We start from the raw sequence: 10700 nt of genomic DNA, 5'->3' as shown, positions 1-10700 counted from the left end.
CAGAATGGAGAGGTTTGATTTTCTTGCAGTCCATGGGACTCTCAAGAGTCTCCTCCAGCACCAGAATTCAAAAGCATCCATTCTTCGGCGATCAACCTTCTTTATGGTCCAGCTTTCACTTCGCACAACTTCTTAAAATATGAGGTTTTTCAAATACTGTTTACAACCTTAAATCAAATTTCCCAGTGAGTTTATATTAAAAAAGAGAGAAAAGAATCAAAATGGAAATAGTATAACATGAAACAACAGGACAAGAACTAAAAGGCGGAACCTGACCTTAAAAGCAAGATAAAATCAACCAGCAGAAGGACTAAAATAAAATGGAACAGAACAACAACAACAAAGTGCCCTGCCAATGCAAACTCCAATGCATTGTCTCATTGCAGGAGGAGGGGGATGAGTCTGAGAGTGTAGATTACAACAACACTTCAACACAGTGCAGTCCTTTTCTCCTTGCACTGCAGATTGGGCGAAGAAGGGAGTGAGTCATGTAGTAGCAAAGACAGATCTGCAATGTAGCCCAGCGTTATCACTGTGCTGCAAGATGAGAGCTGCATGGCTGCATGTGGGTGTCGCATCCAGACGGTATCACAATCGTCTCCATTATCAGATGGGGGCTGAGAGTGATATGACAGTTCCCTAATAAAGGTTTAAGACTGCCACCTACTTGATCTTTACTGGTAAGATGAAACAGCGTAGATCAACAGCACAGTAAATCATTCAAATAGCACCAGCAGCTTATTGCGATTTTTCACTCCCTAAGCAGTAACAAATGTGGGAAAAAATATAATTAAAATTAAACCGAAAGCTCAGAAGTTTGGGGAATGTAAAGCATCCATTAGGTGGTATAAATCTAGGAGGCAGGGCGCTGAACAGATATTTCTTATAATTAACTTATACCACCCCCCACCTGTACTTCAGTTTGTGAAGGGTGCTGGGAATTGTAGTTCTGTGTAGGGGAAGCTACACTTCCCATGATTCTTTGGGGTGGGTTTGCTTTAACTGAATGGTGCGTGTGCTGCCTCTGTGTCCAGCTATTGGAAGTTGCATTTATTAGCTTGCAACTTCTTGTTCTTTTTCCTCTATTCTACACTTCCAGGGCATAGCTATGCAGAAGTCAGTCTCACTGAGTCCAATGGATATGTAAGGGGGTATAGGATTGCAGCCTTCTTGTGTCAGGATTTACTTCTATTAATGTAACAGAAACCAATCTATATCTAGGTTCTGTCTTGCTGACTTTGCATATCATGGCTTCCCTTTCTTGGCTCTGCTCAAGGACCCAGAATTTAAAAATCCATGGTTAGCAGCCTCCTGGAAGTTTGGCTTCAGAAAGTGTGATTCCTACGTTCTTCCATCTGGGTCTTGTCACATTCCCTCTAGTATAATTATCTCCCTACTTTGCATGCAACCCAGAAGCAACAATGGAGAAAACACAAGTCTTTTGCTCTTCCTTTATCATCATCACTTCAGATGAACATTTTAAGTAATTGCTATTCTTTTAAAGGGATGTATTGACTTTTACTAATATACAGAAACATGATGAGCTAATCCTTCGAAAGCTACCTAAGAATATTTCATTCTAAAGAACTCCTCTAAAATCATCTCAGAATAGAGTTGTGTGGTGTCTTTGAATATGACAGATTAGATGTCCTTTAAACTTCCTTCACATATTATGAGCAACAAGCTCTTGTTTAATTTAGACCCATCAAATACAGATCCATGGAAAGAAAAGCAGATAAACGCAGTTTCATGTTCAGTAGCTCTCATGCCATCTCTCTAAGTCATTTAGAAGCTCTGATCCTCTGGGATATCCAGAATCATATAACCAACATGCTTAAGTCTAATTCATGCATGAAAGGGTTAAGACCATAGAGTAAGCTGTCCTGCCAGGCTTAGTCTAGGTCACTCTCCCTCACCTTGGGTAATCAAGCCTATTGTATCTCAGTCTACCTGATTCAGTGTGTAAAGAGGTGTGTTGCTCCAGCTTAGCTGCTTGACTCTCATAAACCATTCTTGTGTTCCTATACCAATATTTTAAGAACTTTCACCACTTTGGAACTGAACTAAGCTTTACTGCCTGTGCAACTTTTCTGACTGATGAATGAAAAGCACATGAACCTGACCTTTGAAGCGCGTGTAAGTAAACAGATTGTTTACTAAACTTACTAGGCTGGGTCTAGAAAAAGTAAAAGTTGGGCTTTTTTGTGGGCACTGATTTTAATGAGACTGGCTTAAAAGTAAGATGTTTAGAATTAAGGTCCTCTGGCTCAGTTTTCTGATTATGCCAAAATTTGGTTACAGCAATTCTCATAAATACAAAGTAACATTCGGACAACACTGTCCTGCTACTTCTTTTAAAAAAGCAAAACAAAAGTGTTCAATATTCTGTCATATACTAAAAATAGCCCTGGAAGAAGAAATGTTATTAAATATCCTGAAGAATAAACATGAAACCAGTCCAAAGTATTTTGCTTGGATTTAGTCCACCTGAAGTCTTTTATTTCCCCCCTAGGCCTAGCTTATGCCAAAATTTCTGTCAGGCTCTTTCTCTGAATTTTTATGACTTCCTTATATTATTCAGTCAGTTAAGTTGACAAATACAGACACTCATTTCTTTGCCAGTTCAGCACTTTTCTGGATACTGTACTCGTACTGGAATAGTCTTCTAAATTCCAGAGTAGTATTCGAGGAGGAGGAAAACTGAGCCAATGTGCGTTATTCGAATGAAAATATTAAGTCCCTATCCAGCTTTACTTGTTCACAACTAGACATGCATGACTGCTGGTAGCCCCAGACACCCATTCACATGCGCATTAAGCCAGTTCAATGGGGGCTGAATGAGTATTATTATGGTGTAGACAGGGAGATTCATCTAAATCCAGATCTACACAGAGATTTCTCTCCAGAACTGGCCAAAATAATGCGGAATAGTTAGACTTTTATTATTTAAGGTATTCCAATTTCTATCGCACCTCATTGCCAAATGGCCTTGAGGCAGCTCACAAGACTCCAAACAATAAAAAATGTAAACAAGCAGCAATAAAGGACTTTTAGATTGGCAGAGGGCAAACTAAATAAATGTAGAGCTAATTGGCTAAAATAGCAGAGAGGCACTTAAAACTATTAAAGACGTGAGAGAACAGGACAGGCTTTACCTGACAGCTGAAAGACGTATGTCTCTGCAGGGAGTTTTGCAGTTTAGATGCCCCCAGAAAATGGCCTTTTATCTAATTGTTACGCACTTGTCCAACCATGCACATTAGGAGGAAGGCTTATGAGAACCTCAATTCCAACTGGGAAAGCTGGCAACAAGTTGGGTTCTGGTAGTTAAAAAAAAGGTAATCTGCTTACCAGAATGTGCATTATTTCTGGAGATCCCATTACCTTTGCAGAGGTTTCTAGGCATTGGGGCCAGAGAATTACGCAATTGCCCGGGAGCTTGACATGGATCAGATCATTCTCATCACAGGTTTCCAGATGACTACTTGGCAGAAACAATAGTCAGGAGGATACAATCCCCACCATGTAAGCTGCCATTGATTTTCTCTTATGTTGTGTCATGAGTAATGTAGCTTCTGCAGACTGTTCTTCTGGGTTTCGCACATGTCTATTAAAAAGCAGAGTTAAAAGTGAGAGTGTAGCTTTGATAGATGCTACATCTTTGCGGGACGTGGGTGGCACTGTGGTCTAAACCACTGAGACTAGGGCTTGCCAATCAGAAGGTTGGCGGTTCGAATCCCCATGACGGGGTGAATTTCCGTTGCTCTGCCACAGCTCCTGCCAACCTAGCAGTTGGAAAGCATGTCAAAATGCAAGTAGATAAATAGGTACCACTCTGGCAGGAAGGTAAATGGCATTTCCGTGTGCTGCTCTTGTTTCGCCAGAAGTGGCTTAGTCATGCTGGCCACATGACCCAGAAAAACTGTCTGCGGACAAACGTCCCTTGGCCTGTAAAGCAAAATGAGCACCGCAACCCCAGAGTTGATCGTGACTGGACTTAACCTTTTTTTAAAAAAAATCTTTGGAGTGTGTTTAGAACTGTTGTATTTGACTTGTTATAGAAGATCTCCAGCCTAACTCTAATAGAGACTTATGGTCACCTTTCTAGATGGAAAAAACAGGGAGAAAATAGCTAAGGCTAAATCCTGACAACTGGAACATTGAACTTCACACACACACACACACACACACACATTTATATATGATGTACTGGCCATTACTAGGGTGTGCTTAAGAGTGTTGACTAGTGAGCTGTCCAAGTTTGTTCTTTATGTCCTTTCTGAGCATCATAAGGCGTGGTGTAGAATACTCTAGAATACACTAAGTTTCCAAAAAAATAAAAATAAAATAAAATTCTAAGCTATGACCCAAAGCACATTTACTTGCAACAAGACAGTTCCAGCCAGAGCACTGGTGCTTGTTTTCAAACCAGTAAATCTAGGATTGGAGGAGTCAATGCTTTGTGTGTCATAAATATAAGCCAGAAAGGTAAAGACCAACGTCGTCTGCCTTTAGAGCATCAGTATGAAAGATTCCATACAAGATTGAAAAATCTGTGAGCAACAGGAAGTCTGTCAAATCTACACACTACACAAACACACGTTTTAGTGAGGGGAAAATAGTTTGCAAATTGTATTATTGTTATTGTTATTATTCTACTGGGCTTTGATGACATTTATGCTGAAAACAAACAAGATTCAACCTGTATATCTACCAAGTCAGTCTATATTTTACTTTAAGGAGAGTGGAGAGCATTTGTTAGGGTCCCATCTGGAAGAAATAAAAAGGCCATTCTTAGATTCCCTGTGGCATCTATTCACAACAATGTACATGATTTCATCAACTCTAGCTGTGCACCTGCGAGCTGCTTAGTCGGTTTCCATACTGGGGCTGGGCTGGGGACTATGAGAGTCCAGTAAGACTTCTTTCTGCATCTCAGTTCTGGGAATACTCAAAATCCTTAAGGAAGCATGGGGGGTTAGTTTTTCGTGATATAAACACACCCCTTCCATTTAGAAGGCATGCATTTTCAATAATCAAAATTGCAGTCCTAAGCAACCCTTCTAAGAGAGTAAGTTTGAGGGATGTACCGTAATTTTTGCTCTTTAAGACTCACTTTTTCCCTCCTAAAAAGCAAGGGGAAATGTTTGTGCGTCTTATGGGGTGAATGCAGGCTGCGCGGCTATCCCAGAAGCCAGAACAGCAAGAGGGATTGCTGCTTTCGCTGCGCAGCGATCCCTCTTGCTGTTCTGGCTTCTGAGATTCAGAATATTTTTTTTCTTGTTTTCCTCCTCCAAAAACTAGGTGCGTCTTGTTGTCTGGTGCGTCTTATAGAGCGAAAAATTACTTTAAGGGAACAGATTCAGGGCTGTCTGTAATACAGCAATTTTCTAGCATGTGGCAGCAATAACAGCAAACAGCCCTGTGGCACCTTAAAGGCTAACAAATTTATCATGGCCTAAGCTTTGCTGGACTAGAGTGCACAGGACTCTTCGTGCAGTAGCTTTTCTTGATCAGAGATTACCTGTGCACCACATCTAGACCTGGGAACACTGGCGGAGGAAGAGGGGGGTGGGGGGAGCACACCGCCCCTGGCACCACAATCCGGGTAGGGTGCCGTGGCTCCCCCCCCCCCGCGTTGGGCACCATGTCCCTGTGGGTGGCGTATCACACCCCCAGGACACACACCATGCCCCTGTGGGCGATGTGCCACGGCCCCAAGATGGCACCAGGCCCAACAAGACAACAAAATGATCTGGACTCCTTGGCAGGTTTTGAATAAATATCCACAAATTTATTAGTTGAACACATGGTAGATAAGGCAAGGATATGTACCATTTTATAACATGCAGAGAACAATATGTGCAAAGAAACCAGAGAGGGGAGCTGAGGGAAGTCCTGGGTGGGAGGGGAGAGGGAGGGTGGGGTGGGAAAGGGGGGGAAATAATGTAATTGATTATTTGGATTGATAATTTGCTATGTTGAAATTGTCTAATAATTTTTTTTTTTTAAGGAGAGATACGCACCATGCCCCCCGGGACGCCCCCCAGCATTGCCCCTGCCTGCTCTCGGCCTCCGGAAGGTTTTCCCATTTCTAGTGGCTGTGCTGATCATGGTTTCTAGGTTACCCAGATGGAGAAAGGCAGTGCAATGTGGGTAATTTAACAAGGGGGCATCCTGCAGGGTCCCATAAAGCAAACACGGATTCCCATCCTAGTTTCTTCTCTCTCACACTCAGTGCAAGTGGTTAAGTTAGAGCTTTCTTTTGGGGAATTGCAGGGAGAAGAAATACCCAAACTGTATAGAAATTTATTCATGTATGTGGCAAGAATGTTACTTGCCCAACAATGGAAAGAAGAAGAAGTCCCGACGAAAGAAGAACGGATACAAAAACTTTGTACGCAGAAATGGCGAAACTTACCGGGAAAATAAGAAATCAAGATAACAAACTTTTAACAAAAGAATGGAAATAGTTTATTGAATATTTACAAACAAACTGTAAACAGATAAGAACATTGGCAGGATTATTATAATAATCTGCATTTTATAAAAGTATACATTTAAATTAGATGAGTAAATGAGCAAATTAAGATAATGTGGAATATGCAGAAAATATAAACAAATCAAGGAACCGCAGAAAGAGGGGGCAATGTTTGAAATGTTAAAATGATTCTAAAATTTTTGAAATGCATGAATTTGAAAATCATTTTTTTACAAAGTCTGAGCTTTCTAAAATGTGTGTCGTGAGACATTAGTGTGTCGGCTGCAGTGGGCAGGTGTGTCCCATCGCTTCTTCTGGGGCTGGAAAGGGGTCCGCAACCTAAGGCCCATGGGCCAGTAGTGGCTCACAAGGCTAGTCTAACCAGCCCATCGTGACCCCTGCCGCTCCCCCACCCCGCCGCCTGCTCTTACTGGTGCGGCACGGGGACCAGCTTCTGGGTTGATGGTGCCTGTGCACATGCGCACTCCTCCGACCCGGACGTGCATTGGAAATAGCGTGTGCACACGCGTGCGGGACGGAGAAGGGCCCGTGCGCATGCACACTATTTCTGGTGCACTTCCAGGTCGGAGAAGCACCGGAAATAGCATGGGCGCATGGGCGCTCCTCTGACCCGGAAGAGCACGCATGCACACACACTCTGGGCCACCCTCCGATGGACGGAGCGTCGACGGGCCCATCCTCAGATAAGGTTGCCGACCTCTGGGTGAGTTTAACCTCCAGTTTGCTAGTAAAACTGAATTACAGTGGTGCCTCGCAAGACGAAAATCCGTTCTGTGATTCTCTTCGTCTAGCGGTTTTTTCGTCTTGCGAAGCAAGCCCATTGACTGATTAGCGGATTAGCGCTATTAGCGGCTTTTAGCGGCTTATCGGATTAGCTGATAAGCGGCTTAGCGGCTTAGAAAAAAGGGGGGAGGAAAAAAAACCAGCAGGAACTCGCAAGACATTGTCGTCTTGCGAAGCAAGCCCATAGGAAATTTGTTTTGCGAAGCACCTCCAAAACGGAAAACTCTTTCATCCAGCGAGTTTTCTGTCTTGCGAGGCATTCGTCTTGCGGGGCACCACTGTACTGTGTCATGAACTGATACATGTCTAAAATGTGTGTCACCAACATGAAATGTTTGGAAAGCTCTGGGCTACAAGGAGGGAGGCGATCTACCTAGCAGCAACCAGCAATGGTGCCCCACCTATGCTGCCTCACTGGTTGTTACTGGGGTTTTCCCAGAGAGAGCACAAAAGTCCTTTGAGGCTGGCTTTAGAAACTGCCAAAATGAGGAGCATCTCTCTCTCTCTCTCTGAATTTTCAGAGGCAAACAGGCAAAGCATTTAATTTCAAATTCAGACTCAATGCCTAATACACTGTTTTCACTCTTGCATTGGCTATGGCTGCTTCTGTTGGGGAAGAAGTAATTTTATTTGTTTTGTGAATTTGTTATTTGACTTGTTAACTGCCTTCGAGCACACGGCAAGTTTTGAAGTGACAAAATTAAGGCGTTAAAAGCGTCTGAATGTCACATACAAAAGGCTTCACTCTACAGCTTTCTAAGCAGCACGTATGCCCAGATCTACAGTAACGATGCCAAACGGAATGAGTAATATTTCATTCCTTGAATTCTAAGGCACGAAACGACAGATTAAATGCACACAATAAAATTATCCCCTCCCCGCAAAGATTCAGTGGTTTGTTGTTCTTTGCTACAACTGGGCCCTGCGATGAGTTGTGGTTGTGGTTGTTTTTTTAATGCAATTTGTCTTAGAATAGATAGGCTCTGTTTAAAACCAAGAAAGTTGAAAGCTTCCAGGCAGTGCCTGATAGCCCCTTTTTCAATTGCTCACCTTCTCTATAGCTGAGTGAACACTTAAGGAAGTTGAATAGCATTGCAGCCTGTCTGGGACATGAAGGAATGCAGGAGGAGGATAATCACAGCATCATCAACCCAATTCTCCAAGGTAGCTGCCCAATAATGCTGTTCTAATTGAATAACTTATCCATAGCTATTTCCCTGGGGAGACCCTCCAGGTTAAAGCTCTGTATGGAGGCAGATGGTGCAGAATGCACAATGAAACCTGTAATTTTCTCTCACCACTGGGCATGTTAACAGAGATTTGTTTTCTCTCCCTCCTTTAATATTTTAACCATTTCCCCCAAATTATTATGTGCCAAGGATGCAGAGATGAGGAAACGCGTGATAAATTACAGTCTGCTCAAGACACGACCCACAACTCTCTGCTAAGCAGTAATTGTTGATGTAAGCATCTGCCAGGTGTGTGTGTGTGTGTGTGTGTGTGTGTGTACAAATGAAAATAACCCAATTAATAGCAAGTGTCACCATTTTGAAGCAAACTCATACAAACTACCAAGCCTGACAGTTTCGCTCAGGAGTCACATAGACACGACTCAGATGCCACAGGCAAATGACCAAGTTCAGCTATTTAGAATGAGGGTGCTACCAAAAATATTTTTCTTTGCACAGCATGTGACTAAATTCTACATAGATTCTATTACGTGTATGATTGTTGCGATTCAGAAGCTTATGTTTAGTAAGAAGTTCTAAAGCACCTCAGGTAACTGTGTGTAACAGGGAACCACCTCAGAAACATGGTCAGTTGTGGTGGGACACTATAGGGCTATGATTTTCTTGTATTAGCTTCTTGTGGTTTTCATTTCAACAGTATTTTGTGTCTTGTATTTTGTCCCAGACCCTCCAAGTGTCCCTATTTTCCAGGGACGTCCCTGATTTGGAGTAGCCGTCCCGGTTTCTGATTTGATCCCGGAATGGCCCACTTTTCCTTAGAATGTCCCTATTTTCATTGGAGAAATGTTGTGGGGTATGGAGTTTTCAGATCCCCAAGCCATCTGAAGGCAATCCTGTATAGGGAAGTTTGTTTTTTTTTTAAATGTTTAGTGTTTTATTATGTTTTTGTGTATGTTGGAAGTTGCCCAAAGTGGCTGAGGCAACCCAGTAAGATGTGTGGGGTATATATAGTGAAATTATCATTATGGAATGGGATGTCCCTATTTTCATCGGAGAAATGTTGGCGGGTATCTGTCTGTTACTTCTTGTGGGCTAAGCCTTGTTTGGTATCTGTACTCTCGTTTCATGATGTTATGTTTTGTAACATTATATATATATATATATATATAGAGAGAGAGAGAGAGAGAGAGAGAGTATTTTTTTTAAAAAACCATCTCTCTCTCTCTCTGTCTCTGGATCCTATATAGTAGGATACTTCCTTCTTGTGTATGGATCATGCCCTCAAATATGGCACATGAGAATGACTTTACCACCAGTATGTGCATTAGTACTAGTAAAAAATATCCTCGCTGCCAATCTTCAGATATCCAAAACTGCAATACCCATGCACAAGAGAAAGGTATTGACAGAAATACTAAAAATGCAAGGGGTGAAACCTGTGCGGCAGGGTATGGACGTGACAGCACTTTGAGAACTAAACATGCTCAGTAACACACTGAGTGCTATTGGGGATGGGAAAGAAAATTGAAGTGAGGAGGAACAGAGCGGGTCATCCTGAGAGAGAACTTGGCTGGCTGGCTGGACATGAGCACTTCATGCTGCAATTTTTGCTACATCTCCCACTTACACTTTTAAAAAAACATTCCTACTGGTGTACAGCCTGTGCTGTCCTGAGGGTTCAAGGCAGGGGGCACAAAAGTTAGGTCTTGTTCTTGATCTTGAAGGACACCCAGTGATTTTCATGTTGCTTTCAAAGTGCACACCTACAGTACGTATTATAGGGTTTCCATATTCCCGAGATTTCGAGTTTCCTAAAAAACAACAACAAAGGCTCCTGAATTTTACTTTATATGGCAGCCCTAACATTCTATTTCAATTGCTTTGGTTTAGCAGTCACACCATCCCAGCAGTGAAACACATTTCTTTGAGGGAGATAGAAGCTCTCTAAAAACAATTCTCAGCACCTTCGCCAACTACAATTCCCAGAATTCTCTAGAGGAAGCCATTATAGCTGATCTAGTGGGAGAATGTGGATTAAAATGAGAATATTGATGCAATCCATCCAAATGTAACCACAATGAACTCTCATTGACTTTAGTGAGAGAGAGGGGGTTAAGCAGGTGCTTAGCTTCCCCTCTGGAACAAATGCGATTTAAAATGGGATGACCTTTGGCTCGGCTGCACCCTGTTTGAATCCAGCTTTTTGACAAAACAGTCTCTGTGGA

General features: G+C 42.4%; 1 long non-coding RNA gene across 1 annotated transcript in view; it reads right to left on the bottom strand.

Moving 5' to 3' along the window:
- Positions 1 to 347: 347 nt before the first annotated feature.
- The window catches only part of LOC309531740, a 119234-nt gene continuing 108881 nt past the window's right edge, over positions 348 to 10700 (bottom strand). Inside the window, exon 3 of the long non-coding RNA XR_014219408.1 lies at positions 348 to 754. This is a non-coding gene — a long non-coding RNA (uncharacterized lncRNA). The remainder of the gene's footprint in view (positions 755 to 10700) is intronic.

Source organism: Podarcis vaucheri (assembly GCF_965113315.1).
Source record: "Podarcis vaucheri genome assembly, chromosome: 4".
NCBI classification, from domain to species: domain Eukaryota; kingdom Metazoa; phylum Chordata; class Lepidosauria; order Squamata; family Lacertidae; genus Podarcis; species Podarcis vaucheri.
This window is presented reverse-complemented; position numbering and strand designations above follow the sequence as displayed.